The 18,923-nt window shown below is 36.5% G+C and overlaps 1 protein-coding gene across 1 annotated transcript in view; it reads right to left on the reverse strand.

Annotated features, from left to right (window-relative positions):
• otud7a (OTU deubiquitinase 7A) overlaps positions 1–17,224 on the reverse strand; it is a 42,968-nt gene extending 25,744 nt beyond the window's left edge. The window contains 1 exon segment of the mRNA XM_032583564.1: positions 17,082–17,224. The gene's annotated coding sequence lies outside the window, so the exon portion shown is untranslated.
• Positions 17,225–18,923: the final 1,699 nt, after the last annotated feature.

Genomic DNA, 18,923 nt, shown 5'->3' on the forward strand with positions numbered 1-18,923 from the left:
AAAATAAGTTACCAGTCTTACTCTGAATAAGAAAAAAGAAATGCACACTAGACTAAATATATATGAAAAAAAAAAAAACATGTTGGGAACAGATTATAGAAACCAAATCCTGAAAATGGCCGAGTTGAAGCATTAAGTTAATCATTTCTGAAATTAAAAGGTGGTACTGTAAAATACTTTTAGCATCTTAATGTTGGTATTTCCGCTAGTCTGTTTCAGAAAATGTTGAGCTCCTGGGTTTTACACTCATTGCCATCTCTCAGGTTTGCTGAGAATTGTCCCAAAAAAAGAGAAAACATCTGGTGATTAGCAGCTTTGAGGATAACAATGTTGTTAGAAAGGCAACAGTAGCTCAAATAACCACTTGTTACATCTAAGGTATGTTGAGTACCATGTCTTAATGAACTACTCATTGGCATGCTGAGAGGCACTCCAGTCAGCTAAGAACAGGAAACAGGAGCCACAATTTGGACGCACTCAGAAGATTTGGATTGACAAAACATTGTCTAGTGTAAGAAGCCTCTATTTAAGCGGATGGGTCAGAATCGGGGAGAAATAGCATAAAAGAATGGATCCATTCGGACTTGTAATCAACGGTCAGGCTACTGGTGGTTAAGAATTGATGTGAATTTTTTTCATTGTACACTTTTGGTTCTCTTGCTTCACTTGAGGCCTTCACACTAAATATCATTCCAATAGAACAACCTTTGGGATGTGGTGATAAGAGAGGTTTGCAATATGGATGTGCAGGCTAAATAAAAATCCAGCATGATGCCATCATGTCAGTTTGGACCAAAATCTTCTAAGACAAAGCACAAAGCAAAAGAGGGTTGGACCCAATACAATACAAGGCGTGATGTATAGTCCCTGGTGAAAGATTATGGATAATGGATTATGGATATGATTCAAGTAAGGGTGATACTCTGAGTATACTGCATCTTTAACAAGTTAATTTGGACAAGATATGTTGAAAATACAAATCATTCTTTACTTATACTTTCAGAAGTGAATGTATTTTCTTTTGGTTTTAAAATAAAATGTCTTTGTTTGTTCAGTGTTTCAGTGGAACTAACAAGATGGAATAATATAAACACCACATCAGGACAACTGTGTCTGATTGACAGTCATCATCTTTGTTTTAAGCGTAGAGATTTAGAGATGCATCAGTAACATCTTGAGTCATAATATTAACATAAATTGTAAAAAGTACAGGCACTAAAACAGAGTTGTGAGGGACACCTTTTGTGATATTTACGAAACAGAAGGAAACACACTGCTTATGCTCAGACAAATTACTTAAAAAACATGCGATGACCTTTAAAAGGTCTATAAATTAATTAATATGAGTAGTTACTGTTAAGATTCAACAGCAGGGATTTCTGCTCCTTGTATCTCCACACAAGTCATCATTTATCTAACTTAAGAACATATTTGTCAAAAAACTCACAAGCGAAAGTTGACAATCTGATTCATTAGTTCCCACAAAAGTTGTTTCAACACACTATTGCAAATACCTGCTGTAGCACTTCATACCTGGTCAAAAGATATAGCTTTGTTTGTCACTTCTATTTATATTTGCGCCAGATGAGCAACCGCAGTTTTATCTTTCACCTTGTGTAGACAGTGTAGCTTCAGACAAAAAGCCACCATGTCATTGTCACTTACCGTCTCTGGTCTGTTTAAACCTTGAGTTTCAATGCTGCACTTAGTAGTGCAACACATAAAGCACACTGTGTTGTTTACTTCCTGAGATCAATTGGCCCAAGGGCACTTCGATGTAGTTCCTTCAGGTATATGGGGCAACTTTAAGGTTTAGATTATCTGAATCATCCATCCATTCATCCATCCAAAGCACACAGTGCTTCACAGTCGTTAAAAAAAGACTAATCTGAGAAAACTAGAAAAATAAATCAAGTTTCAAATAAGGAGGAACTGAAAGGAGACAATAGTGCAGTTTACTGAAGAAGCTATAAATATTTTAAAGTTATTAATAAAAACAAATTATATATTAATATGAAAAATAATAAATGCAAAAACATAGAAACCTCTGTCAAGGATGAACGGTCCCCCATAAATGAATTTTAAAATTGATTGATTGCTCAGTACTCTGTTGCAGATAAAGATGGGATAAAATATTTTTCCTGAGAAATATTTTTTGGCACTTCTCATTAAATGAAAGTGACAGAGTCATTTATTCTTGAAAGCTAAAGCATATTTTTCTTTAAACTTTAGTCTTTCTCTAACATATCACAATAAAAAAATTTACCGTGACAAAATGAGGAATGTGAATAAAAATACAATCATTTCAACTTTAAGTGGAGGAGTGGAGCAAACATTTAAATCTAAAATAAAGACAAATAGCTGTGCAGTTAAACAGATGACATCTTCGCCAATATTGTTAATAACTAGGAACTACTTCATTTAAAAGCCAAACTGAATAGATGCGTCTTTAGTCTGCTTTTAAAAGCACACAAAAAACCCAACAAAAGCAACAGTTGGAAAATCTAAAATAAATTAAAAAGTGTCACATTTCTGTGGTAGTTGGCAACCTCTGATGTAGTTTTAATTTTCTATAAATAAAGCAGATTGTCATTATGCTGAAACTCACACAATTTCCCATAATAGCTATAGATTTAGGCAATGTTTGATCTATAAGCAATCATAAGGTTGTTGGGTCAACTGTACTGAGAAGTATATAATCCTGAAGGTTATTTACTATTTAATTTAATAATTCATGATGTCTTATATTAATACATTTAAACTTTACAGAACATAGCCATACCTGTGTCAGTCACTTCTTCAAAAAAATTAAAAATAAAGCATATCTTCTGCAGTTCCAAATGACAGTAAAGAAAAAAGGAAAAGAAGCTGGCTAATTTAAAAAAAAAACAACAAAAAAACTTACTGTACTGGGAAATGGCTCTGAAGGAACGTTATAAATAAAATGCCTCGCAGAACAACACTGGAAGCGACCAGAAACACGCTTCAACACGATCCCTGTAGTCAGAAAATTATTTATCTTTCAGAGCACTTTTATACATAAAAATAAAAAAAATTTAAATCTGCATATGAGCTGCTGGCAATTTTTCCATGATGCACATCTTAATGTGAATGTAGCCATCTTCCAGTAACAGGATGATTTATAGCTGAGATAATTGTCTCCATAGTGAGCAGTGATCGCCCACATGTGAGGCTGGTACACAGTAGGTGGGAGGTGAAAACACGCACTGAGACTCCAAGCTTTGCACTCCAGCTTTTCCATAATGGCAAAATATTCATTTTTAGGGTCAACAAGGGTTTATGCCTTTTTTGTGTGAGTCTAAATAATACTTAAAAAAAAAAGTTTTTTTTAAAGTCTATATTTATATTATTACTATTGTAAATGTTAGTGAAGAAAACATTTAGGAAGCACGTGGGCTTTGACAGAAGTCATATTTTGTTCATTTATGTACATATAATGTTTTGTTTAAACCTCCACATAGGTGCCTTGTCAATTTTTACCTTATACTAGCTTCAGATTTGTTTCATTTTTAGGCTTTTAATATTTTTTCAAAAGCCAGCAAACAGGTGTACGGTTTGTAATACAAAAGAGAAAAAAATCAAACAGAAGCAGGCAATGCTCAAGGAGTCCAGACACAGGATATCCCTTTCTAATAAATATCCAGTAATGTTACAGAAGTACACAAAAAATAATAAATGAAAAATCAAGCTGTAGCAACAAAAGCTGAATTTATGTTAAAGCTTTTTATACATCTGCTGTGATTCACTGCCACGACTTGCTAAGGGTGCTGGCCATAGCTGTCAGGTAGCCAGTGTGTAACTGAACATGAAACAAATACTATACCATCATCTAACTTTGAAAAAAAGAAACAGTTCATATATAAGCAGCACTTATCTTTCGGCCACAGGAGTCCATGTATAGTAACATGAAATATTTACACAGATTTTTTTTATTTTAATGAAATACATATCGGTAGCATTTCGTAAATAATTTTCTGATCATTGAATGTAACATGACTGTTTAAAAAAAGGAAAAGTCATTGGTTGCTATTTTTAGCTTTTATTTTAGTCGTCTTCTTCAATGTTGGAATTAAACAGGCTCACTCACATTTCCTAAGTCTCTCTTTTGTTGTCGTTCTCAATGCCACTTTCATCTCAAGGCAAATTCACTGTACTTGTTATCAAGTAGCAGACTAGCCTTTCAAAACCCCTTGGTAAAAAGTCGTGTAATGTTCAAAGTGTGAGAAAAAAGTACTGGCTTCTGGTCTGGAAATTTCCTCATGTCCAGTGGATCCCTGCAGCTCCACCAAAGTTACTATGGGCCTCTTCTCTTCACTACTTCACTAGTTAAAGCTCTGCCAGCCCAGGATGTTGTGTGTAGGTGGATGCCCATGTCTTGGTTTGCAGCTGTGCAATGGCTTTTCCTTTTCAGAAGATGGATTGAATGGTTCTCTTTGAAATAGGATATTGCTTAATAACCTACAACAATAGGTTATAAAACTAGGAGAACTTTCAGGAAGAAATTCTCTTCAGTTTTTTTTTCCTGGCCTTTCTGCTGTGTTCCTCGGTCTTTATGATTTTGTTTGTTCAATAATTTTCTTAGACCAACTGATTTTCTCCTTTCTAGACATGTTGCAATGGATTTTATTAATGGACATCACATTTATACATTACAATGTATCCTGGCGTACCACAAAAATGTCGAATAAAATGCACTAAAAGTGTATGGCCGTACTATGACAAAATAATAAAATTCAAGGCTTATGATTACTTTTGTAAAACTCAGTAAATTAATAAAAAATCTGTGAGACAGATCCTTCCCTTGCTAGTCAGAATTTTTGGGGTTCTTCAGGCCAAACAGGGAGTAAGATCTACTTTGGCTTGGTTGAACCGCTTGGCCGGCGGGCTGAACTGTGGCTTCATCACAGAGAGAGTTAAGCTGCAGCTTCAAGGGCCAAGCAGCAACAAGCTGTAAACGCTGTGTTCACTTTTAGATAAACAGCCCATGATCCCCCCTCTCTGGAGAGCACAGGAACACATGCATGCGTGTGTATGTGGGTGTGTGCGTGTGTGTGTGAATTTTACTGTGCTCTTAATATGTTAACCAATCTCAAAGCTAGCAGAGCAAGTGCTTCCACAAAGCATGGACAAAACACAGAAGATGAATAAAAGAAGGCATTCATTCCTACGCCGCACTTGTTCACATACTCGTGCGCAGCAAAAATGTCAAGCCACCCTCTCAGTTATGGTCAGGCCGAAAAACAACAAAAAAAAAAACAAAGCACAAGCCTTTTATTCCTACAACAATGGAAACAGCACAGATATTTCTGATATGCTACTAGACTGTGAAAGCAGAGAACAGTTTCAACACCGCGTTGCAACAAAACTGCTAATGTGCAGAAGCTAGAGAGATATGTTGAGGAAATAAATGAACACGCTTGTGGAAAAACACAATTTCCACCCCACATCAATATTTAATAATCACCAGTCTATTAGAATGATTGAAACAAGCAACAATTTGCAAGCATAGGAAATTTGTGTAATGGGGTGTTATGACGTACCACGAAAAAAACTCGCAAAGAAATGAAGAAATGATTTTTTGTTCTTTCTTTTTTAGGTTTAGAGCAGGGTTAATCTAAGACTTTCAGTTTTGTCTTCAAATTAATCAGTATACCTCAAAAAGTGGGCCTTCTTCCTGTACTGCCAAAATAGAAAGATTTTACTTGTGGTGTTTGAACATATTTAACCACAAGTATATGATGTATTAAAACACTGATGTGCATGGTTTGCACTTCTAAAAAGAAGGGCACAATATTTAGAAAATATTTAATTGAAATTATACTGCTGAAAATTGCGATAATGACACTGATCATGTTTAACCCACGTTACCTGGACGCTTTTTTTTTGTTGTTGTTGGTAGACAATGTCTTCATCGCTTTCCATTAGCTTCATCATCTCAACCACTAATTTGAGATGGAAATGTATTACTAATATGAAGAGCATGAAACATAAAACCCAATTCCGATATTGTACACATCACCATTGTGAAGAAAATTACACTTCAATATATTGTACAATCCTACTTCTAAATAATTTTATTAGGATATGTTTCAAAACTGCAAAAGATATTCAATGCCACCAAGGACTCCATAGGCCCCAGCCTATCATGATAAACCATTCGAATTGAATTATGTGGACTTTAAATTAAATTCTACAAAGACATCTTCCATCTTTCTTCTTCCTGAAATTAAAAAGATGTGCTGCTTTGTGCATTCTGAGGGAAAGATGCTGCTGGAAGCAGTGATGTCTCTTTGCATCTAAATGCTGCTCTGCACACTGCCTGCACTGTACATTTATGAACTACAACCTGTGTTGTCAATTTGCTCTCAAGAATAATCACAATTTTCAATACACCACAAATAAAATGGAAGGGTTTTTTGATACAGAAAAACAAGATTTTGACAATTTCCAAATTTTCCTGACATACTATTGCATATATCCTATACAAATAAAATGAAAAACATTCAATATAATAGCAAGAGAATATATCAAAAATGAAAAACTGAAGTAACTTGACTGAAAATATCTACACATCCTGAACTTTTTCATTCAATTTCAGGATTCAGTCTTCTCAGGTTTATTCTTATCTATACTGAAATGTAGAATGCAATTCCATTTTCCTAACACATTCTTTATGTGAAGTCGTAGCTTGCAGAGTTTACAAAAGATGTAAAAGAAAATTATTCCACTGTCAAAGGTATCAGCTAGGAGAAGAGTGTAAAATAAAAACTGCCACCGTATTTACACACCATGGAACAGAGAAGCTCACCAATATTAGCGTAAGATGTGGGACAACTTGGTGAAAATTTGCTGACAACTTTCCAACCACTCTAAACCTGGCCAATATTTTCCAAAACCTTGATGAAAAACTTTTTATGAATGAAACCAAGCTTTCATTTATAAAAACAAACCAAACTTGGACTTGGTATAAAAACAGTGACATGTCATGGAAAGACACTGTGGAAGACAGAGACAATATCATTATCAGGACTTATATTTCTTCAGACGGAACTGAAGTGTTTGTCAAGTTATGCTAATTAAACTAACTCAACCAGAAAATTGAGAAGAATAGAGATTCCATTCTTTGTAATTACAGTGAGTCACAGCATGCATTCAAATAAAAATATAGAATGACAAAATTAGGGGAAAATTAAAGATTTGAAATTGCCTAATGAAACTTTAGAAAAAAATCTGACAGAAGACTTGTGTGGTCACCAGAAGAGGACAATGGGATAAGAGATGTATTCACAATCGGTTTGGTTAACTATTGCAAAGGAGAGGTGGCAAATATTACAAATAGATTAATATTATATAACTGTCAAAAATATATTTTTGTATTTATGCTTAAAAAATGATCGTTTTTCTCCCGTTGTGTTAACGACTGTGTTGGGCTCTTATCCTGATATTCACAATAAGTTTGAAGAACTGTAGCAAAGCACCAATCTGTTGTCCATGCCATTTATAATAACAATCTGAGCTTTTACCATTTATGGCACCTCTGAGTCAGAATCAGAATTAATTATCACAGCAATTATGCTGCGGTTACCCAAGTGACATTTACTTACAACAGGAAGACTCATTATTATCTAACATATCTGGGGGATTTCTAGCCTGTAAAATCATGTCCTTTCATTAAATCTAATAAAATAGCCTTGGCTGGTCATGCTGGGAGTTTGCACAAATAACTACTGTATGTCTCTATGTAGACCCTGTTTTAAGGTGTAGCTGACTCTCTAGCCCTATGGCAGCTGGAAAAAATCCCTGCTCTAGTGACCTCGAACACAACAAAATCGTCTTAGTTATGAAAAAAAAGTCCCATGTTTACGTACAAATGAACTAAAAGAAAGCATACAGAAAGTGAGAAACTACTTTTTGAAAACAGCTAATAATCACTCTCCTGTCCTCAAAGGCAAATCAGCTCTTCCATTCTGACAGAGCAGCAGTTCATCCAAACAAAGAGCCTGGTGCCAAGGCAGAAAACTAGATCATAACCCTTTAAAATATCAGTCTTCTCAAACATTCAATACATTGACCCTAAGTGAAACTTTTAGAGAGATATACATAAACAGACACCTACAACTTTTTTTTTTCTTCTTACTTTTTTGTACATGATGCATATTACAAAAAATAAGAATTTTAATTTGGCATCAAGAAAAGACATGGAAAGACTAAAATACTTAGCCACTCTCTCCATCTCCATCCACATTAGATGCTCAGGGCATCAATCTAATCGTCTTAATAATGCACATGTTACTATTGGTCAACATCTGCATTGGGTTTAAGACCAATAACATAACTGTAGCCGTCAACACGTCATGTTCAGAAGAAGGATATAGCTTAGTTTGTCCTGATCTCTGCTTTGATTCTTTGTTTTTATTTCAGAAATAAGAAACACCCACACCCATGCAGCTAAGCTGCCTGGAAATAAAGTTCTTTATAATCTCCCGTCAACTCAATAAGTCAGAGCGAAGCACTGAACTATGTCAGGTTGGTCTGATCAGGTCATTCTATGTCAGAGCACAAAAAAACCCTCTCAGTTCAGGTCAGTGAGTGGTACCAAGTACCTAAAGCTCTGCTCCAAATTCTTCTAAGTCAAGTATGTATTTAATGAGACCTCACAAAATCGAGCTCATTCCAGCAATCTCTTTGATGAGTTTCAGCTTTGCCTTCATTAACATGTTTTGCAGGATTGGGTTGACTTTGTTTTTCATTTTAGCCAAAATAATAAAAATAAACTTACTGAACAGAATCATTTGGCTGCATTTGATCATTTTCACTACACATTAGAAATATACAGTATTTATAATCTATTTTATTTATTTATTTTTTTAAAACAAAGAAAGAAAGTGTGTTTATTGCCAATACTCTTAATGCAACTAAAATGTAATTGTAACTATTAGATATACAATAAATAAATAATATTTTATATTTATCATATGTACTGTAGCTACTTATCCAATATAAACCAGCTTCAGGACAGCTTATTGCCATTGTAAAACTATGTATTTAGAATCCAAATCAGTTTTATTCACAAAGTTTGTGCACATAACAAACAACTAATTTGAACTTTGGATCCGCTTCACTCTCAACATCTGCAACTTGTTGATTTTGAGGTTTCCGGGCTCTTTATGGGTTTACTAGATATATCTGAAGCTGTTTGATCTCAGAACTCTGACAGAACTCTTCTCATGCAAAAGCTTTAATGTGCTCATCTTTGAAGGATAGATTTATTTCATAAATATATGAAAAATATTTAGAAAGCATAATTTTGCTGACTTTCCGTTTCTTGCAACAAGTGCAGACCATGGTTGTCCTATTCTTGACAAAAATGCCTTCATTCTAAATGCCAGTCTAAAAACAAATGAAACTCTTTAGTTTTCTCTTACCTCTCAGTAGTCTGGGTTGGGACTCTCCCTGTCACTGAATGGGTGTCTCCTAATTATACTAAATTAATTAGAAAGTGTGTGTTGTTTCGATTCAATTGAATTTAGTTGTTTATATAGTTCCAATTCACAACAAATGTCATCTCAAGGCCCTTAAAATAACTCATTTCAGTTTAGTCATACATCCAATTTATGCTACTCTCAAACAGTGCTTTACGTTCAGTTCATTATTCAAATGACCTTAAATTTAATATTTAGTGTATTTAGAAGAAAGCAGAGGAGGCAGGGTCACAGAACCTCTGTTTGATGTAGCATCTGAGATTTAAAAAAGGAAAAATAGTCAAGAAACTGGACTTGCAGATTGCAGAAAGCTCCAGAATGAGTGAAGAGAGACGCCACAGACTGTCGAGAAAGCAGTAAATCTGAAGCATGAAATCAAGATGGCTTTTCGGTAGTTATGTTCTTAGGGATAAATGATAAAAACACACCCAACCCACTGCAATGTGAGATATAAGGGAATTTGAGTAAATACAACTTAAGTAAATACAACCACTTCCTGTTTTGACTGATCTGCAAGCTGCTGTAACTTTGACAACTGACATTTTAAGCTTTGTCTCTGGAAAAGCAACAAATGCAGGGCAGAGGTCATCTTTTAGGTTTTCTAAGGCACTGCTTGGTACGGACAATGCCTTGATGTCCTTCATGTGCTAAATCAACAACTCTGACACACAGGAACAACTAGGCGATCTGTCAATCTCAATATCAGTGAACCATGAACTGACAACTCATGTCGTATCTGAAAGTATGGAGATTTCTGGAAGATTTTGTTTGCATTTGGGCCAACCTTTTTCAATCTGGTTGCGCAGTAGTGACAATTCTGGGCAGGTTTCACTGGCAGAAGTGAACTCTGGAAGAAAAATGGCACACAGTGACGCTTTAAAAACAGCTGCAATCATGTCAGGTTCCTCTGTTGCCTCGTTTTCAGCAGTTAGTGGTAGTCTGGACAGGCAGTCAGCAGTGACGTTTTGGTGTCCTGGGCGGTAAGTGACATCATATGTGAAGCAGAGCAGTCGAGTGGACCATCTGGCAATCCTTAGTCCAGCACGGCCAGAACCTTTAGAGGTGAGTAAATTCGTAAGTGCTTGATGATCTGTACGAAGAACAAAGCGACAACCCCAAAGGTAGGTTCTCCAACTTTTCACAGCCCAAACGCAGGTGAGAGCTTCACGTTCGACCGTGGAGTACTTGCGCTCAGTAGAAGAAAGAGTTCTGGATGCAAAAGCAACAACTCTCTCACAGCAATAGCAGCAGCAAACGTGTCTCCGGTATTCAGCAGGGTGTGGAAAAGAATTTGGCCCTCATGCCCTGTACCCAAGGCATGAAGTAGAACCGCACGCTTTCTGGTATCAGGCCAGCCATCCCCCGATGCAGCTATCGCCAACATGTAGTTGTCGTACATTTTTTTAGCCATGTTGGAAAGGGTATCGCTGGTTCCCCTGGGCATGGCATGAATGGAGCAGGTAAAGGCACAGAAATAGGCAACCTTGTCGCCAATGTCGTGGCATTGCTATATTGAAATAGTGGAAAATAAGCAGCATCAGACGTAATTCAGCTTCAGTTCTCTCTTGCATTCTCTTCTTCTCCACGTACAGCATATTTTGTCACATGCATATTCAGAGCTCCCCCTTCTGTCCTTTTCATGCAATAGCAGAACATAACAATATTCAATAACAGAAACTAAATTTGTACTTTTACAGATCATAATGTAATCCTAAGGTCACACTATTTTCTTCACTTAGTTGTGCCTATCAACTAAAATTTCTTAGACTAAACTTGATTTCTTCATTCCATTTTAATGACACATTAGTCCTCATCTGATTATTGCAGTCTGAGTAATTGTTCCTCATTTTAACCTCCCCAGCTAATTTTGAGCATGTTTTATAGCAGACTTTCTGCTGCAGATGCGTTCTCACAGCTGCGTCCTGATCGAGCACAAAGCGAGGATGTGACGCAAAAAGCGTGCCATGAAAATCGCAACGTTTTGTTTATAGTTCTTTGGGATCGGACAACAGGGCCCGTTATAATGGGAGCATCAGCAAAAAAATACATTGAGGCAGCAACTTGCGCCAGCACGCTCACGTTTGTCATAAATTCATATTTATATCTTCATTTACTAACTACTTTTACACTTTCACGTAGTCTGCCACTTCATAAAGAGCTTTATGAGAGGCTTATTTTAAAGATTTAACATGCTTTATAAGGAAAAGATAAGGACAAAAAACAGAGAACCATGCATTATTTTTTTTAACTTTCAGTACAAAATGACAGATGTAATGAGTAGCCTAATATATGCAAACTAACTTGCCAAACTACAACGTCTCAACAGCTATAAATGTGATAGAATGACAACACCCTGAAAAACCAATCCAGTGGGGGGTTTTTTCACAGAGGAAGAAGCGTGACCTATTTTTCCTGAGTGAATGAAAATGACCAATCTTGTGAATCTGAATTAAGTCACCAGGGGTATCCGGTGCAACCGTGTTCTGTTTGATTTATAAACGGCTCCCTTGCTGATTGGAAGGCAGTGCAGGGGACGGCTGTGCCCTGTAGGCTTTGTGATGGGGAGGTTACAGTGGCAGACGTTTCCAGGAGGCACTTTCCTACCAGACTCAGCACCAGACAGGGGAGGCAGCAACGCAAATGAAATGAAGTGCAAGATGAGCAAAGGCCTAAAACAAAACACATTGTCTGACTTAGATGACTGCATGCATCACATTTTAACTCAAAAATAAAAAGGTAGGTCATATACGACACTGATGAACAAGTTGTTATCCCTTTCTTTAAAGCTTAATCTGAAAGAAATCCAAAACAAGCAAAATACTATTATAGACCCATCTTCCATCTTAACAGCCATTTCAGGTACTGACCATACTGTGTTGTACATGTAAAGTTCATATTACATAAACAGTGGAGTAAATACTGTCTGTAGTATATTTTGATTCAACATGATACTACAAAACTAGGTGTTGTTATATAAACCTGAGAATTTCATAATGGTCTATTTATATTGTCAATGAAAAGTTAAATCTAAGTGATACAAGCGTTTTCTTTTAATGTAATTAGCCAAATTGCACAATCTGTGATTGAAGTACTGTTGGGTACAATAACATATAGTTTTGGTTCAAGAATTTGAATTGAAGATATCTTGTTTAAAGCTAAAACACTAGCCTTTAAACTAATCTTTAGATTAGGAACTTCAGGGAAAGTAGCAGATATAATGTTCGGTTGGAAAAGATAAGGTAGTTAGCAAAGTCTGGCCAAATAATAATAATAATGCAATGTTATCTTTTCCCCTAATATTGTGTATTTACTAAACAAATGAATTAACAAACTATGCAAGTTTTCAGATTTGTAACAGGAACACCATTAGATAGGGAATGATGCCAGATCCAAGTCTGGATGTAGATCAACTCATTTAAATGAAAAACTGTTTAACATTATTCTGTAAAAGATTATCTGTGTGCTTGCAAATACATTACAGACATACAGTACTTATAAATTCTGTTGTCTGCACCATTATGTCATATCAAACTTTGACATTAAAATCTGTGTATTTGGTTGGTTAAACGTAGCTCTTAATAGTACACAACACTGTTCTGCTATCAAGTCATATCTGAGCAAAGCAGCAACTCTAAGATGGCTACCACAGCCTCATCACCTTTCCCCATTATGATTATCTAGGACCCCTTCTGTGAGCTTCCATGAACTCTGGCTGACCTCTTTACCGAATGGTAAGTGTTGTGAATGGTAGACACAACACTTACCATTCGCTTCTTCACCTGCAGATATGTCTGAAGAACAGCTCCCACTTCAAAGCTGTGCACTGATTGAACCATGATTACAATAGGCCCTTGACTCGTTCATGTCCTCTAGAAACTAAACTTTCAAGGAATCAGGCATGAAGACTTGTGGTTCTTTTTAAAAGGAAACAGTGGATGGAGTGTTATTTGCAGGTTCTTTTAAAGTTATTTAGTTTCATTATATAAATTAATAAAAGGGAGCTGCTTATTTCCCAATTCCAACACTACGTGTCAGACCCCATGTTTGTGGGGATGACACAGAGTTGTGTATGTTCTGTTCTGATCAAGCATTAATTTGTACCCACCAGGTAATGGTTTAGTAGCTGTTTCAACAATTTGGATTAATTTTCTATAACCTACCTCTAGTGGTAAAACAAATAAGTAGACACTAATAAACAATATCAGCTGGACTTTCTTGGTGAGGTTAGGGTGCCTAATTTGTCATATTTTCTAAGAATTGTTTTTAGATAAAATACTAATGCAAAGTTTTTAGATTATATCATACAATTTCAGTGGAAATAAAATGTCTACATGTATATTATGATGCCAGATTTCTGCAAATTAAAATAAAGTAGACCAATAGAAATCATTAAAGCTTAATAAATCATTTTATTTTACTGTTAACGCAACCTAAAAAACTCATGGCCTATGTCCTTTTAAAAGATAATAATAATAATTGTTTATACTTTTTTCAATCAGTTATTTTATATTTTAAAGTATAAATTAGGTATGTCTTAAAATAACTGATTTAAAAAGTGGATAGATAACTGAGTACAACCTTTTTTTTTAAAAGAAGTGGCTGTGCTCAGTATAATCCAACTCATTCAAACTCATGTTAAATAGGAGTCAGTACACACTTGCCATAATTTAAGGCCATCTGGTTAACACCAAATAAAGCTCATCTGTTGCAACCGGTGCCCTGCGATGGACTGGAGACCTGTCCAGGGTGTACCCTGCCTCTCTCCTGAAATGTCTCGCTGGAGATAGGCACCAGCACTCCTTCCAACCCCACTAGGGACGAGGGTGTAAGAAAATGGAAGGATGGATGTTGCAACAGGCATCTCCTGTCTCTACTTAGTAGCACAGCCATGGTCCTGGGAGAGCTTCCAAACTATCAGAGGAATCTCATTGTCAAAAGGTAACAAGATTTCCTAGTGAAGAAAATGTACTTGTTTGTTTGACAGTTTTTATCTTGACTATTTCTACTATTCTTAATAGAATGTCGATTTATTTTATGCATTTGTTTTGCTTGGTCAGCCCTTTGTCACTTGAAAAGTGCTATATAAATAAAGCTGAATTGGACAGTGCTATTAACAGCAATGGGACGTTAACCGAAACATGATGAAAATGAGAATAAAACTGCTCAGGGAACCTGGTAAGAGGCTTACAGAAATACTAAAAGAGCTGGAGAAATTACTGACAGCTACTGGCTCTGTAGTACATGTGACAAAAATCTTTTACATTTTTACTAAAGTCTGGTCTACAGGGTCTTTGTAGGATCTTTGTAGGTCTCCTGAAAGCATGTTAAAAGGTCAAGTCTTATTACATCAAGGTTTTCCCAAACCTTTAGGAAACAATTCTAAAAGGTATCTTTGATGAAAAAACAACACTGCATAGCACCAAAGAACAATACACCCACAGTGAAGCAAGAGCGTGGCAGCATCATGCTTTGAGGCTGTTTTTTTTTTCCTCTGGAATTGAGTCAAGCAGGAGGAAATTATGAATCGTTCCAAATGCGAGTAAATGCGTAGGCCTGTTTTAAAAAGCTGAAAGACAAAGAGGAGCTGTATCTTTCAGCACAATAACAACAACCACAAGCACACATCCAGATAAATTTTTCTTAACTCGAAGTTTCAAGTTATGGAACAGACCAGTCATTGTTCAGAGCTGAATCTCACTGAATGTTTTTGCAGTGATTTGAAAATGGCTTTGGCTAGGAGATCAGTTTGGGGATTTTTGTGGGACTTTTTTGCAATGAAATGTTGATGAACAATACTAAGAGGTGCTACGCAGATAGACTTCAATGCAAAAAGACTGAGTTCTGTAAATAATACTTCAAGAAAGTATTAATTGAAGTGTAAGAAAACATTTATGAAAGCATTTAGATTTAGGTTGTTTTGTTTTTCTTCTGAAAGATTTCAGGTTGTCTTTAGTTAAGTTGTAGAGATTATAAGTCACAATAAAGAATAAAAATTCAAAGACAATGTATACTGGTCTCATATTTTACCCACACTAGAATAAATGACAAGTTGGACATGAATATCTATGAATATTTAGCTCCATTATTCTTAATGCATACTAATCTTCTGGGACAGGCGGATGCACACTGTTTTAAGTATCTGGAGTCCATTTTTTTGTTTGTTTTTGATTCAAAATGAGTCGAGAGAAACAAACTGACAACACTTTGGTTGGAATTAAGTAATTCAATTGATGCACAGGTGGACTGAACCAGAGCAAATAATGAATAACGAGACCAGGGGGAAAAAATAACTTATTCACAGTTCAAACTTCAAGTGTCATGTTAATAACACAGTCAATTCTTTTGAAATTATCTCATGGAGGTATCTCTTTGCTCGGGTATTTGATGTGCGTGGTGGACACAGATGTTACAAGGGCCTGTCATTTTGGATCAGTCCAGGAACGATTTGATAAAGCAGCACTGCCTCAGAGACATGAAAGCCCGACCAGGTTCAACAACAACAACAACGACGATAGTCATCTCTGGCTCTGCTGAATGCCAGAGACTGAAAACAGAATTCACTGTGGCAACTGATCAGGTGCCAGGCACCCTGTCCCCAGTGCCCTGCTGCACCCAAAGCCTCCACAGAGCTGACGTTGGCCTGGTTCGGCCCGGCAGCCACGGGGCCTGCTTTAGTAGCTCTACCTATCAACTATTTGAGCTACCTGCTGTCAGCTGCCTGTCTTACGAATCAGACCAAAGCAATCAGACATGACGGGAAGTAGTTGTAGAGTTGAGATGACCTGATGTTAAAAAAATTAAAAATCGTCATCATCCTTTAATTGAGGTAGGAGAAATGTGAAGCAGCTCAGTGTTATTATGTAGGTCTTTGTCAGGGAACATGAGTAGGGTTTAAAAATACCACAGCAGTGAATCAGTGGCCTCACTATCTTCACAGGCAGACATCGGTAGATATTTTTGCTTTTACATTATCTACAGTAATGTAAAAGCAGACAGAGGTGTTCTTCCTGTATTTCATAATGTGCATCTTAAAGTGGGACTTGATGCTTTTCTTACACCATCAACACGTAGAGCCATCTGGCCTAAATAAACACTGATTTTTAATAGCCAATATCTGCAAATATCAAATATGATAACAATAATATCTCTATGGGTGCACACCTTAAAATTAGACATTTTAATGATCTGCTACCATCACACAATCCACCCATTAGTCTCATAATTAGGATATAATACATCGCTACTATATGGTTCTACATGACAAAGGTCTGTGACTAAGCATGCAGATGCATGTTTGTACGGCGTTTTACTCCCATCAGCCCGGCTGAAGTCTCATCCCAAAGAGCCGATGAGGTTTTTAGGGCCCTCGATGTGTCTGCCTTCGAGCTAAAATAAAGCCAAGCGCACGGAACCTGAAGTTGATTTCATCGAAGCACGTACTCGCATAAAGACAGGTGCACCTGTCTGCAGTGTGCAGCCTTTTGTTTTTAACAGCAAATGAGCCACGGATCGTCCAGTCGTGCGCATAACGTGAGGATTTTGTGATAGAACAAATGAAATCGGCTCAAGCCGTCTTACCGTTGCCTTTTCAGTCATTGCTCCCCATCATTACGTTTTCGGCCCAGACCTCTGACGAGCCGTTTATTCCAATCAGGCTGTCTCACTCACTCTCTCACTCCCTCCCTGCCTGTCTGCCTCCCTGCCTCTCTCTCTCTTTCTCTCTCTCTCTCTCTCGCTCATCCCCATGTCATGTTTCTCCGCTGCAGCAGAACCAAGCCGCGCCTCCTCCGCAAGCGCCGTGACGTCCGCTAGTGACCCCGGCGGCACCTCCAAGGGGGCTCCGCAAGGTGTCGCTGTCTTTGAACAAAAAAATATATAAACAAGTCAGTGCATTGAAGTTATTTTTGTTTGTTTTGTCTTAAATTCGGGTTTTTGGTCTTTTTAATGTAAAAAAAACAACTTATAATAATCAAGTACAAGAATTAATATTAATACTATAAAGAAAACCACAAAATAATTAAAGACGGCCACACATTTCATTCATGTATCTTATCTATAAAGTCCATTTTTAAAATCAAAAATACTGGTTAGTATAATAAAAAAATTTACCTTGTTCCTGATATAGTTTTACATGCTCATGTTTATCTTTGTCTCGGTTATTTAGACCCAACATTTTTTATTGTGACAGCAAAACATTGTTCGTAGCAGTAAGCAAAAAGGCTTCAATGACTGAAGAGATTTAAGCTTATGAAAAAAATCTGTTTCTACAAGTAAGGGGCACAAATCCAGATTCACATGCTGCAGAAGTTTCTGTTTGATCCGGCTTTATTTTGTCCTCAATTTCTGTCTTAGTGGTGAAGCTTGATCAGCATTTCCAGCTCCTTTGTCTTTGTTACTAATTGTGTAAAAAATCTGTAACTTCAACTTTGACTGAAATTTGCAGCCACTCACATGGACTATTAGTAGGTCGGCATCATAATGTTGTGTAATGAAGAAACAGTCCTTACTTCAGTTACTTCAATTCACATCAACAGATACAATACGGACCAAAAGTTTGGACACACCTTTTAATTCAATGAGTTTCCTTTATTTTCATGACTATTGACATTGTAGATTCACACTGAAGGCATCAAAACTATGAATAACTACATGTGGAAATATGCACTAAACAAAAAAGTGTAAAACAACTGAAAATACCCCTTATATTCTAGTTTCTTCAAAGTAGCAACCTTTTACTGTGATTACTGCTTTGCACACACTCTGCATTTTCTTGATGAGCTTCAAGAGGTAGTCACCTGAAATGGTTTTCACTTCATAGGTGTGCCCTGTCAGGTTAATAAGTGGGATTTCTTGCCTTATAAATAGTCATGAAAATAAAGAAAACCCACTGAATTAGAAGGTGTGTCCAAACTTTTGGTCTGTACTGTAGTTCAAACTTTGTCACAAGAGGGCGTTTCAACAGGACAATAAACACAAAAACACACCAAAACTGGTTTGGAAGAGGGCAAAATTGGTTATTAGTTTCCCTTGAAAACAATTTTTCCTGTTTTAATTTTTTTCTCATATACTCAAATGACTCATATCATCAAACAAAATAAAACAAACAAAAAATCTTTCTTATTGTTGAATCAGGAAATCTGATCTCAGCTGATGAGGTACATGAGTTTTGCAGTATCCTTTAATGTTATTCTGGTTTATTTTGTGACTCCTGGTTGAGTTACTGGGTAATTTTGGTAGGGTGGCCACCCTGTGTGAAGGTTTATTCCCAATATAATCACATTTGTGGACAGTGGGCATCACTGTGCTTTACTCCCAAAGCCTTAGAAATGGCTCTATAACACTTTTCAGAATGACACACATTATATAGATTAATTACACACGGTTTGAGGTTTGCAAGCTTTTACTTTAGTTAATTTTTAT

Source organism: Xiphophorus hellerii, chromosome 2, assembly GCF_003331165.1.
Source record: "Xiphophorus hellerii strain 12219 chromosome 2, Xiphophorus_hellerii-4.1, whole genome shotgun sequence".
Taxonomy (NCBI): Eukaryota; Metazoa; Chordata; class Actinopteri; order Cyprinodontiformes; family Poeciliidae; genus Xiphophorus; species Xiphophorus hellerii.